Source organism: Helianthus annuus, chromosome 16 (assembly GCF_002127325.2).
Source record: "Helianthus annuus cultivar XRQ/B chromosome 16, HanXRQr2.0-SUNRISE, whole genome shotgun sequence".
NCBI classification, from domain to species: Eukaryota; Viridiplantae; Streptophyta; class Magnoliopsida; order Asterales; family Asteraceae; genus Helianthus; species Helianthus annuus.
The window spans coordinates 200165156-200177320 of NC_035448.2; positions in this window are offsets into that span (position 1 = coordinate 200165156).

A 12165-nucleotide genomic window follows, 5' to 3' on the forward strand; every position below is an offset into this window, starting at 1 on the left:
AGAAATTAAAAAGGGTTTGAGTAAATTGCCAAAATCATTCCTGTGGTTTTATATTTGCCAGTTTCATCCAAATATCATTAACTTAACAGAAAAAATAAACTAAGTTAGTGGTTTGGATGAAAATGGCAAAAAGTTACAAACGTTGGGGGCAATTTGGTACAAAAGTGTCATTTTAAACGAAAATGGCAAACGTGCCCAAACCTCAGGGACGATTTTGGCAATTAACTCAAAATAATATTAAAAATCTGAATTTACTTAATATATAAAAAGATAGAAATTGTAAAACCTAGAAAATATATAATGCACCAACAACACACTCTGTATTGCGAGAACATATCTTTCTATACTAATAAACAAAAATCCTTTTTTAACACGTGTTATTCTCTGCTAATTTCTCACCATTATTTTTTAATTTATCTTTTTTATTAAATATTAATAATAAAATAATAATACTAATATTAAACATCAATTTAACTAAATCTATTTATCTCTTTTGTTAATTGATTTCTTTTTTAACTCTAAAGTTTCAATCTTTGGCAATTTAAGTCTAAAGTTTAAATCTTTGGTATTTTAATCCCTTTGATTAATTTGATTTTTCACTTCTAATTCAAAAGTTTTCATCTTTTGCAATTTAACCCCTTTATTTTTTTTACTTTCAACCCAAATCTTTTCATCTTTTACAATTTAATCTCAACATTTTTTTACTTTTAACTTTAGTGTCTTATGTCACACCCTGGCTTTGCGGAAGCGTGGTTAATTTGGTGTGACTTCTTAATACCATAGCTTAATCATAACAAGCTATATGAATTTAAAATATGCAAGATCATCCATTGATAATAAAATAGTAAAACATTGTCTTAACGGGTTAAACACCCAACAACCACAACTTGTCTAAACATTACAAATGCAAACTTAACATAAACATGATTCAAGGACTGTGACTTGTCCAGGAAAGAGTCACAAGCCTCGAACCCTGGATGACCTCGGGCCTAATGCAGCGGAAAACAAGCCATACCGCGCCAGATCGTTAATTTCCTGAAATACATGTAAGTTGAAAAATCAACAATAATGTTGAGCGAGTTCATGCGAAAGTGCGTAAACAAACCTTTATCTTTATCAAAAACCTGGTATGTAGCAAATAAGGAAAAAGAGAGAGATCACCAATGGTTTGCAAGGCCATTGATATGTGTGAAGTGCAAGTAGGGATGACTCAAACCTAGCGGATTTATGCGTCGGGCACTAAGTCACCCCGAGGTCCGTTATGCTGGACCTGGGGCTGGGCTCGCTACACCCAGATAGATCTATCGCTCCTGTCCCTCGGTCCTACTACGAGGATTAATGGCCTCAAGTTGTGCCTACCCACTCACATGATCTGAGTAACAAACCTCCTTACGCTAACCATACCATGTATCAAGTATTCATAATCATAGTAACATGTATTTCACCCCCGCAGTTTATAAAACTGAAAACAGTTAAGAGAAAAGGGGGACATGAACTCACAGTGAGTGCGTCACAATACCAAGTAATCCAAATATCCAACTGCTGCGCAACGACCTACATGTGCTAATTCTATTAGACGGATGGCCGTGCCTTAGCTTTATAGTTTAATTTTTCGGGAAACGGTTAGACAACCGTTCCGTGCATATACTTGGTAATTTACTTTCCTTCCCAAGGATGGGGGAATTAATACATGCGTGTTTATAATATTAAGTCTCACTTAATATATTTTATTTCTCATTCCAAAATATAATTATTTTTCTCAAAAATAATATATTTTCTCTTTACATAATATTTTCCAAAATAATACGTTGACAAGATACGCATTCGTGAATATTTCCGTATAAAGCGTAAGTTACGTTTTGGCGATTAAATGGTAATAGTAATTACCGTTGTAACTTATATGTTTGTCGTGGAGGCGTTGGTATTATTTTGGGTTCGACAAAGTTAGTAAATATTATTTTTACTCTAAAAATAATATTTATACATTTTCACAAAATAATCATAAACAGCGTTGTGAAAAATATATTTATCGAATAAATATTTATCACGTTTAGTTTTTGTGAAAATCCCACCTCCGATTATTTAATAAATAAAGTCATGGCGAAATATAGTTTGAAAACATCTCAAAATAGTTTAACACTTGTAAATAATTCTAAGTGTTAGATTTTTAGAAAAATTTCGCCAGAGTTTCCCCTGTAACTGGAGGTGGCCACGCTTTCAAGCGTATCATTTTCTTTTACAAAATCACTTCAACAATTTCTTTTAAATCAACCAATCAATTTCCAACACTTCAAACTAGTTTCAACACATTAACTCGTAGACTAGTATGTAAAATCACAATATTACATGAACTTGTAGTTTTTCTAAAACTATTGTGTAGATCTCGTTACATTTAGTGGATCTATGTATAAAATAGTTTAGTCTTGTAAAAACCCCGTTTTTAGAACAAATCACTCTTTACAACTTCCCGACAATTTTTGTAAAAATTGTTATTTTGTCGGATCTTTCGTTTCACAAGTGTTCATACACTTGTAGTTTATAAAAATCACCTTTGTAAACATGTTATCCAACTTATATAAAAACATGATTTTCTCGACACTTGGTTCTACGCATGTACCACTTATACATACGTAGATCGGCTCGTTTTAAATACCATTTTTCATGTCAAAACACTTTTACACAAGTTCATGTTTCCCGTGTGGTGGAGTTTCACCTTTTAACCCTTGTACAAAAGAAACAAGTGTATGTCAAGATTCGGGATCTTAACAAAGTCGGGTTAAACGATGATAAGAGCCACCACATCGTAGATCGGGCCTCAACAATCAACATATTCAAATACTACGACATTTACACAAGACATGACCTTTTATCCAACGATTTTCATGTTTTAGTAGACTTTTTAGATTCAAAAGATGGGTTACCGACTTTTAACCGTTAAAAATCCTTTTAACCACTTTAGATACGTTCAAGAACGAGTTTTAAATGTTATACCTCTAGCTCGGGGCTAGGGAAGATCTTTGGCGAAAACGGCGTGGATAAAAGCAAGTGAGCGAGGTCCTTCAACTTCCGTTTGCTTCCGGCTTCCTTATACGTGATCCCCGACACTAGTATATGCTCGGAATGGCAAGATCAAAAACCGAAATGGATGGATGGAGTGTGGGTGTGTTCGGCCGAGAAGAGGAGAGGGAGCAAGAGAGAGAGTGAAGTGGTTAGTGTGTGTGTAATTATCTTAAGTGTGTGTGTGTATTTATAGAGAAAAGTAAGATCATCGTCCAACGGTTTCCTGCTCTAGATATCCACGAAACTAATAAAATAATAAAAAGCTTGTACCCTCTAGTTCTAAAGGGACCAAACCGGCCCTAAGGGGTGTGGGGTCACCCGGTTGGATCTTGATCGTACAGTTAGAGTTTAGTTTGGTTAAGTCGGTTAACTTTAGGGATTAACCCCGTTAGTTGTTTAATGCGTTATAAAGCGGGTGTTAGGGTAATCAGGGACCCTAACTGGCTCAGAAAAAGGCTAATAATATTTTTGGCAATATTTTTATGTTCCGGGTATAGTCCGGTTGTTCTGTCGGATAGTAATCCGTTAAAGTGCTTAAGTAATCCTTTAAGCGTTGTAAATAATATTTTTAGCGACACAATTTATTCTGCAAAGTGTCAGGAATAATTCCTCATGTTTTGGCACTTTATTAATTAGCTAGAAGCTAGTGTGTTGATAAAAGTGCTGTGTTTTGTGCTTAAAATACGTTTTTGGCACATCCAATCTCTGTATCTTATTCCTAGAGACGCAATTATACAACCCTTGTATTCCTACACACACTACGGGTGTAGTAAAATATTTTCTGGCTCAATCAGGCCTTTAGAGGCAGTGTCTGCCTGATGCTGGCTATATCAGCATGTCAAATAGGTTATCCGTTCAAATGCTACTGTGCTTGTGTGCATCATGTTTGTCACTAATGTTCAGTAAATGAATAATGTAGTGACGGAAAAATCAAAGTATGATGCAGATATGTACAAGTATCAACAATCAGGTAGCAGTTTATCAGAAATCTCAGTTAAGCACAGTAATTAGGCAATAATTAATAGTTAATTAAGTCGTACGGATACCTGGTTTAGTGAGGGTTGTCACATTCTCCCCCCGTTAAATAAATTTCGTCCCGAAATTTTAAATTCTGCTTGTAGAAGCAGGGTTCTCAGGAAAAAAATGGGGGTATTTCTCTTTCGTTCGGTCTTCACGCTCCCAGGTGAATTCAGGACCATGTCTAGCATTCCAGCGAACTTTGACGAGCTTGACACTGCTCCGGCGGGTCTTGTTAATTTTCCAATCCGTGACCTCAACAGGTTCTTCAACGAAGTGGAGCGTGTCGTCAATATGAATTTCGTCGGTAGGAATGGCAACGTTAACTTGAGTTGGACTTCTCTTCAGATTGGATACGTGAAATGTATCGTGAACATTATTCAGCTCGGCAGGTAGATCCAACTTGTATGCTACGGTCCCAATTCTTTCCAAAACCTTGAAAGGACCAATGTAGCGTGGATTCAACTTCCCACGCTTCCCAAAGCGTGCCACACCCTTCCAGGGTGATACCTTCAACAAAACCATATCCCCAACCTCAAACTCCTGAGGTTTCCTCTTCAGATCTGCGTAGGTCTTCTGACGGTCACGAGCCGCACTAATGCGATCTCGGATTTGCGCGATCTTATCTGTAGTTTCCTGAACTACATCGGGACCTACCAATTGTCTATCACCTGCGTCAGACCAACAGAGCGGCGACCTGCACTTGCGCCCATATAACGCTTCGAATGGCGCGACACCAATACTGGTGTGGTAGCTGTTGTTGTAGGAAAACTCAACCAGGGGTAAGTGCTTATCCCAGCTACCGCCTAAATCCATCACACATGCTCTCAGCATGTCCTCCAACGTCTGAATTGTCCGCTCACTTTGGCCGTCGGTCTGCGGGTGAAAAGCTGTGCTCATATTCAGCTTTGAGCCAAAAGCTTCCTGGAAGGACTGCCATATCCTCGATACGAACCTCCCATCTCTATCAGAAATAATCGAGAGAGGTACTCCATGGCGTGTAACAATCTCTCTCATGTAGATTTCAGCCAATTTACTTGTATTATCCTTCTCGCGGATAGGTAAGAAGTGTGCTGACTTCGTTAAGCGATCCACTATCACCCAGATAGTGTCATGGCCTCTTGGCGTTCTTGGCAACTTTGTAATAAAATCCATGGAGATTTCTTCCCACTTCCACTGGGGAATTCTCGGTTGCTGCAGAAGTCCTGAAGGCTTCTGTTATTCCGCCTTAACTTTGGCGCAAGTTAAACATTTGCTCACGTAAATGGCAACATCGCCCTTCATCCTGGGCCACCAGTAATAATCCTTAAGATCCTGGTACATCTTATCCGCTCCAGGGTGGATAGAGTACTGCGACTTGTGAGCTTCATCAAAGATAACCTCTCTTAAACCACCAAACAGAGGAACCCAAATCCTTTTCTCAAAACACAACGTTCCTTCCCTGTTTGGCACCAAAATCTTCTCCATCCCACGGAGATATTCTTCCTCAAGGTTTCCCTCCTTGAGAGCTTCCTTCTGTGCTGCACGAATGCGTGAGGAAAGGTCGGTTTGAATTATCATTTCCATAGCCCTAACCCTTATGGGCTTGATTCTCTCTTTACGACTTAGGGCATCAGCGACCACATTCGCCTTCCCTGGATGATACTTGATCTCGCAGTCGTAATCGTTCAACAACTCGACCCATCGTCTTTGCCTCATGTTCAACTCCTTCTGGTTGAATATATGCTGGAGGCTCTTGTGATCTGTGAAGATCGTGCACTTTGTACCGTAAAGGTAGTGTCTCCAGATCTTCAAAGCAAAAACCACTGCGCCTAGCTCCAGATCATGCGTGGTATAATTCTTTTCGTGCACCTTCAGTTGGCGTGATGCGTAGGCGATAACCTTTTGACGTTGCATCAACACACAACCCAATCCTTGACGCGATGCGTCGCAGTATACCACGAAGTCATCAGTACCTTCTGGTAGAGCTAAGATCGGCGCGTTACAAAGCTTATCCTTCAATGTCTGAAACGCTTCATCCTGTTTGATTCCCCAATCAAGCTTCTTATCTTTCTGCGTGAGGAGTGTCAACGGTTGAGCGATCTTAGAAAAGTTCTCGATGAACCTCCGATAATAGCCCGCCAAACCCAAGAATTGCCGAATCTCGGTTGGCGTCGTTGGCTTTTCCCAATCTTTGATCGCCTCGATTTTGGTTGGGTCCACATGGATTCCATTTCCATTCACCACGTGTCCAAGGAATTGCACCTCACGTAGCCAAAACTCACACTTAGAGAACTTGGCGTACAATTGTTCCTTCTTCAGCAACTCTAGAATGGCTCTAAGATGCTGCTCGTGCTCAGCCTTCGTCTTTGAATAAATCAAGATGTCGTCGATGAATACAATCACGAACTTGTCCAGGTATGGCTTACAAACTCGGTTCATTAAATCCATGAACACTTGATGTGTGTAAAATGCAACATATAAAACACATCATTTAAGGCATAAAACTAACCCTTTTTAAGTACTAATGTTGGAAAAAGAGTGTTTTTGTCTTCCTTTTGTATTTTCAGGATGAAATGAGCTCAAAATCACAAAAGAAGCAAAAAGACCACTAATTCTACCATAAATACAAGAAAAGGGACAAAAGTAAAATGCCCGGACCCTCAACGGCACCTCCCAAGACAAAGAGAAGAGAACAGAGCCTGAACACGCCCCGTGTCCAGTGAACACGGGGGCGTGCCCAGGAAGCAGCAGAAAAGACAAACCAGTAGAAGCTTCCATTGCTCACCACGGGGCCGTGCCCAGCGGACACGGGGGCGTGTTGAAAGTACAGCAGGCGCATTAATTGTAATTCGCAATTACAATTAATGAAGAGAGAGAATGTCAGACGGGCACGGGGCCGTGTTCAGCGAACACGGGGCCGTGTCCAGCGTTCTGTTCAGCCTATAAATAGAGGAGCTTGGCTTCATTCTCTCTCATCCCTTGGCACACCACCTCTCTCACACTTCATCCACCACCCACCACCACCATAACACCATCATCCACCACCATCATCCATTGTCCATCATAGAGTGTGTGAGTCGTCTCGGGATCCAAGATTGATCGTAAGAGTTCTTGACAATCAAGGCCATGTTTGCCTAAGTCTCTTACATCACTTGGTGAAGACAAGTGTTTAGTATAATACTTTTTATTTTTAATCTTTTGCACTTTTTATTTGGTTTTGTATTAATGACTTTAATAACTAGTTACTTATGTTGAAGGTGATCTTTCCTTATCGTTTGTCCGTGGTGTCTTGGCATTATTTTACTGTCTATATAAAATAAAAGATTTTCACCATTCATATCTCCACGGTCTATATGGAGGTATGTTGGCTACCTGGTCGGGGGTTAAGGGAACGGTTTGGTAAAGGTCTTGCCCTTGTTCAGCGTTTAGAGGTCCTGCTTGGGACCTGGGTCAAATTTAGTAGGATCTCCTTCAATGCCCATAGGTATTGGATGGCGGGGATCCAAACTCTTTGACCCCCTCATAAGCTAACTACTATTAATACTATAACCCGGCTATTTAGGACTGTATCCCTGCTGACTCAGACTACTTAGCCGAGGGTAACGTCACCGCCAAAAGCGGGGCCTACCATAATTTGCATTAATAACTTAATTCATTATCTTTCAATAATCCGACCCTTTAGGATTGTATCCTTGCTGACTCAAACTACTGGGTTGAGGGTAACGTCGCCTTCAAAAGAGGGGCCTACTACAATAACTAAGATAATCTCTTAAACAAGTGCAAAAGTGCGAAAATAATCAAAGGTTATACTAATACACGTGTCGGATCCAAGTGATTCATCTTGTCTATCTGTTTTTATTTTATTTTCTTTTTCAGCATTTAGTTAGTTTTTAATTTTCTTAGTTTAAAACATTTTTCTAACTTTTTGATTTGATTAGACGTTGAGGATAAACCGGTATTAAAAGCTCTTGTGTCCTTGGACGACCTCGGTATCTTACCAACACTATACTACGTCCACGATGGGTGCACTTGCCCATATGTGTGTTTAGTGTTAGTAAATATCGTGTTTTATAAATTTAAAACTTGGCTAAAAGTGTAAAAAGGGCTTAAATATATATCTAAAAATATAACACACTTCACGCACATCAAGTTTTTGGCGCCGTTGCCGAGGACACAAGGATTTTAAGAAAGTTAGGAATCAACGGCCTAATCATCTTTTTATTTTTCTTTAATTTTTTAGGATTTTTTTTAGATTTTTCAGCTTCTGCAGAGCTCAGCACGGGGCCGTGCCTGGTCGGACACGGGCCGTGCTCAGCAACGTCACTGGCAGTTTTTGTTTTTCAAGTTAACAGGAGGCTGACCACGGGGCCGTGTCGGTGCAACACGGGGTCGTGTCCAACTTCCAGTAACTGGGATCTGAAAAACAACCACTGTATCTCCGACCACGGGGCCGTGTTCGCTCGACACGGGGCCGTGGTGAACCTTCTGACCAACATTCTTTTCTGTTTTTATTGCAGGACTTGGAACCCGACGCCAACCTCGCGTAGTGTATGAGCTCCAGTTCCAATAAAGACATAAAGGAACCATTAGAAGAACCCGAACGCTTTCTCAGAAAAAGGTTAAAAGCCAAAAACCAAGAGAAAGTTTCGGGTGACCCAACCCCAATGGCGGACCAACGTACCCTCATGGATTACTTACGGCCCACCGTAGGTAATCTCGGCGCCGCTATCAATGCCCCGAATGTCGAAGCCAATAACTTCGAACTTCGACCGCACTTGATACAAATGCTCCAAAACTCCGCAACCTTTCACGGGCTCGCGGACGAGGATCCCCATCTACATATAACTAATTTCTTAGAAATATGTGATACATTTCAGATCAATGGAGCATCAAACGACGCCATCCGCCTTCGTATGTTTCCATTCTCACTAAAAGACCGAGCGAAAGCTTGGCTCAACACCCTCCCAGCTGGATCGGTAAACACCTGGGATGAACTAGCCCAAAAATTTCTATATAAGTATTTCCCTCCTTCTAAAACTGCTAAATTAATGGCTGAAATTAACACATACTCACAAGAGGACGGGGAATCCTTATATGAAACTTGGGAAAGGTTCAAGGAGCTATTACGCAAGTGTCCCCATCACGGCCTCGCAATATGGCAACAAGTATCCACTTTCTACAATGGGTTGTTGCCACATACTAGGCAGACACTTGATTCTAGCTCCGGGGGACTTTTAGGTAATCGACGCCCACACGAAATATATAATCAAATTGAGGAAATTGCTCAAACCAATTTTCAATGGCACACTCCCCGGGGAAATAAAACTATCGCCCCGGGCGCCCATAAGGTAGACGAAAGCACCTCTTTACAAGCCCAAATCGAGGCCCTTTCTTCAAAAATAAAAAAATTAGAAATGACAAAAACAGTCTCGGTTATGGCTTGTGAGGGGTGTGGTGGGTCACATGAAAATTGGAGTTGCATGAAAGAAACGGACGATCAACAAGAAATGGTAAACTACATTGATAATAGACCTAGGCCGTCGGGTCCTCCAACGGGGACCTTCAACCAAGGATGGCGAAACCACCCAAACCTTGGTTGGAGGGAGCCCGGCAATAGTAGTAACCAACAACCACAACGAACAAACTTTCAGCAATCAAGAAATGAGTCACAAAATTTCACTCAACAACAAAGTGGAAGAGAAAGGCTCGAAGATACTATATCTCGCCTCGTCTCTGACACTGACAAGAAAAATTCGGAAAGATTCCTACAATTAGAATCTAACTTTAGGAATCAACAGGCTAGCATTCAAAACATAGAAAAACAAATAAATCAACTAGCTCAAAATTTTTCCGAAAGACCACAAGGCGCATTACCCAGCAATACCGAAACCAACCCGAAGGCGCAAGTTCACCTCATCACGCTACGAAACCGGACCGTAGGGCCTGCAGAAGTACCTCCAACCGCGGAAGAATCAACACCAACAAATCTGCAAGAGAAGGACCCTCCCCCATCAACAGAGCCTACCAAGGCTCCTCGGGTTCCGTACCCCGGTAGGTTAATTCGTCAGAAAACCAACGAGCAATTCGCAAAATTCGAAAGTTTGCTAAAACAATTGCATGTCAATATTCCTTTTATCGAAGTCCTAACACAAATGCCCAAATACTCTAGATTTATGAGGGACTTCCTTACACATAAAAAGAAAATTGAAAATTTGCAATTAGTTAATTTAGGCGAAGAATGCTCTGCCCTCGTACTCAATAAACTACCCCAAAAAAAGATCGATCCCGGAAGTTTCACGATTCCGTGCTCAATAGGGGAATCTCCCGTTCGCAATGCCTTGGCCGACCTAGGAGCTAGCATTAATCTCATGCCCTCTTCAATGTTCAAAAGGCTTGGCTTGGGAACCACAAGCCCCACAAAAATAAGCATACAACTCGCGGATCGATCGGTCAAGTTCCCGCAAGGTGTCATCGAAAATGTCTTGGTAAGGGTAAGCAGATTCGTTTATCCTGTTGACTTTGTCATACTCGACATGGAGGAAGACACCGAGGTCCCTCTTATTCTAGGGAGACCTTTCCTTGCCACCGCACAAGCAGTAGTGGACATGAATGACGGGACACTAACTTTGAGATATGGGGACGATGAGGTAAAGTTCGGAGTTGGGAAAAGAATAGAGGATGACGACCCGGTCCACTACATGAAGGTTATCGACTCAAGCTTGGATGCCGCTCTCCGACGGTGTAACTTGGGAGGCAAGGCACCCCAATCAAAGGACGTGTAACCGGGAATTGGGTCTAGCCAAGGACCCTTATAAACGTGGCGCACCACGGAGGCATTCCGCGGACCTATCCTTAGTTTAGTTTAATCTTTTAGTTTTTGCAGAATAAAACACACTCATGGTGGTAATGGATGAAAAAGGGAACGAGAAAAAATGGAACCATGCAGAAGAACAGAACAAACCGACAAAAATCTCCATAACAGAAGGCTCCACACGGGCCGTGCCCAACCAACACGGCCCCGTGCTGAGCCCCCTGCAGGAAATCACCCAGTTCAGGTAACTGGACACGGGCCGTGTTCAGCGAACACGCCCCCGTGTCCAGGCTTCTGTTTCAATTCTATAATTTTTGTTACTGGCACTTGACCACGGGGCCGTGCCCGGTCAACACGGGGCCGTGTCCAGAGTGCCAGTAACACAAATCTTTGTTTTTAAACACACTTTTACATATTCTAATCAACCAAAAACTCTATTTTTGGACACATTGAGGACAATGTGTAATTTAAGTGTGGGGGGGGGATGCTAAAACCTTGAAATTTTGCAAAATCCTAAAACAAGCCTTACACAAAACTCTATTGGAACCGCTAAACACCCCAAATTTTTTTCAAAAACTTTTTCATTTTTTTTAATTTATTTACTTGTCTTAGTTTAAGTTGGGAATAACAAGTTATAAAAGGGTTATATTTTTACAAACTTACAACCGATAGCGTCGTGATAAAAAGAACTAACATAAGAAAATTATGAAACGGTATAACAAGTGTAGCTAAAATTCGATTATATATGCTTGGTCACATTAAAAACCCATTCCCACAAAAAGTGAGTTTTGAGCCTTTATTGAGCATAAAAATACACATACTTAGATTAAATGCTCATTTTTCGTTTCTTGTGTGAATAGCCGCTCGGTCTTTACAAATCTAGAACTTGCCACGACGATACATTCCCGGTCCTTACCAACTTAAACCCAAGTAAGTAAATGATGGAGGCATTAGGACTAACTATTTTTCTTTCAAAACCATTATTTTTTATTTTTTTTTTACCTACCCAAAACCCCCCTAGAAAACCCCTTTGAGCCTAAACCTTTCATTTCATTACCCCCAAAACAATTTTTTACCCACCAAAAACCTTTTTCATTTTTTCACCTTTATTTTAGTGACAAACTCGGTTTTTCATAAACATACCTTTACGTGACAAAAAAAAAAAAATATATATATATATATATATGAAGTCAAAAACAAACATAAGCTACAAAAAGCTTGTTTGGAGAAATACTTCAAAAATAAATGTCACCAAAAATAAGGTATTTCACGAAAAACCGACACTTGTTACAATT